Source organism: Odontesthes bonariensis, chromosome 15 (assembly GCF_027942865.1).
Source record: "Odontesthes bonariensis isolate fOdoBon6 chromosome 15, fOdoBon6.hap1, whole genome shotgun sequence".
In the NCBI taxonomy this organism is placed as follows: Eukaryota; Metazoa; Chordata; class Actinopteri; order Atheriniformes; family Atherinopsidae; genus Odontesthes; species Odontesthes bonariensis.
In genome coordinates, this window is record NC_134520.1 from 5,081,814 (window position 1) to 5,083,374 (window position 1,561).

The following is a 1,561-nucleotide window of genomic DNA, read 5'->3' on the forward strand; positions in this document are numbered from 1 at the left end:
TTGAGGAAATGAAAAAGGAAACTTTTTTTTTTAAGCGCTTTTATTGCCACACCACACAATGTACATAGCTTACATTGTAGTAAGAACCATGTTGATAATAAAGAATTGAAAACTATATACACACACTGCTGTAGCCTACAATATACAAAATAAGCCTAAACGCCGCCGTTTGGAATCCGCATTCTTCGCATTACTCCGGTCCCTGCAGGGTCTGCGGGAGTTGTCAGACGTCCTCATCCTGGATCAGAAGCTGGCTTCTGGGAGCTGTTGGAATAACCAATAAATAATCAAAACATAGTCTATCCATGCACAGCATATTGACAACTTGTCTATAAAGTAACAAAAGTCATATTGACAGCGTATATGTTCTTACTCTCTTTCACTCTTCTGTGGTGAGACTGTGAGTATTTCGGGTTGGCTTCAAGACGCGCCTGTAGCACAGCACACAGGTCCGTCACGCAGCTAAAAAACAACAACAAGAGGAATGAATAAAATGACCAGTGCTTAAAAGTATCAGTGCCAGCCGTGGTAAAAGTCAGCGCCGCTCACCCTCGATAGTGTCCCCGTCTACCTCTCTGAAGTTCGGACTGTTTGCCACCGCCTCCTTCAAGCGACTCGTTACATCCATATTGTGAGGTGACAGTAGCCTGTAAAAACAATAGGCCTATGGTTAATAAAAAAAAACCTGCATTGACGTAACGTAACATCAGGTCCAACTCAACTAGATATTGGGAGAACATTCACTTATTCTTACCCTTGACCTGGATTATAATGCCACGGTGAGTTATGCAGGCGGCGAACTGCTTCCTTTAAATTGAAAACACGAAATACATTTTTTTTAATAAAGCAACTCACACTGGTTTTCACGTGATGGACACAATTAAGTTGAGTTTAGCCTAAAGCCACAGTCAATAACCTACTCTTACCGCGATTTTCGGATTCTGTATCCACCTTCTCTTGGGGGTGCGCTCTTCAACTTCTCTGGAATGTAACTCCAGTCCATTCTCGACGGCCATCTTGCCTCCAACCTAGCGAATCTCTGGTCGATTCCCTCCAGAACCCTCTCCACGACCGTATCCACAGTGCTGGCCACCATACGAGACATCCCGGTCATAGGCTAGCATTCAACAGGACTTTCATTTTATCTGCCTGTAAGCAAGTGAGTAAGTAAGTTTAATGTACAGCACATTTAAAATCAGCGAGAACTGTCCCAAGTGCTGTACAGTGTCAACAAGACTAAAATTAAACAATCAAATGGTCATGTGCAAGTAGAAAAAAACACACAAACCTGTAGACCCGCAGAGAGTTGCTGGGGAGTTGAAAGCAAGTCGTCTTCCAGCCATTGTATTCCGCAAACCAGGGCAGTTTTCACAGCATGGGACCTCAGCGATTTCTGTCTCCCTTTCTGCCGCCAGATCTGCTCCTTAAACTTTTTGTTTACACTGCACGACACAATGTTTCTCATACGTGATTGAACGAGAGCTTATGCGAGCCGTTAAGCTCCACCAATCATATGCGTATACGTCATTACACGGAATACTCGCGAGACAACCTCCCGTCC

General features: G+C 43.9%; 1 long non-coding RNA gene across 1 annotated transcript; it reads right to left on the reverse strand.

Moving 5' to 3' along the window:
* Positions 1-325: 325 nt before the first annotated feature.
* On the reverse strand, positions 326-808 carry LOC142400986 (uncharacterized). Its single transcript, XR_012773026.1, has 3 exons — positions 755-808; positions 550-647; positions 326-462 (listed from the first exon to the last, which is right to left on the reverse strand). It is a non-coding gene; the product is annotated as an uncharacterized LOC142400986 (long non-coding RNA).
* Positions 809-1,561: the final 753 nt, after the last annotated feature.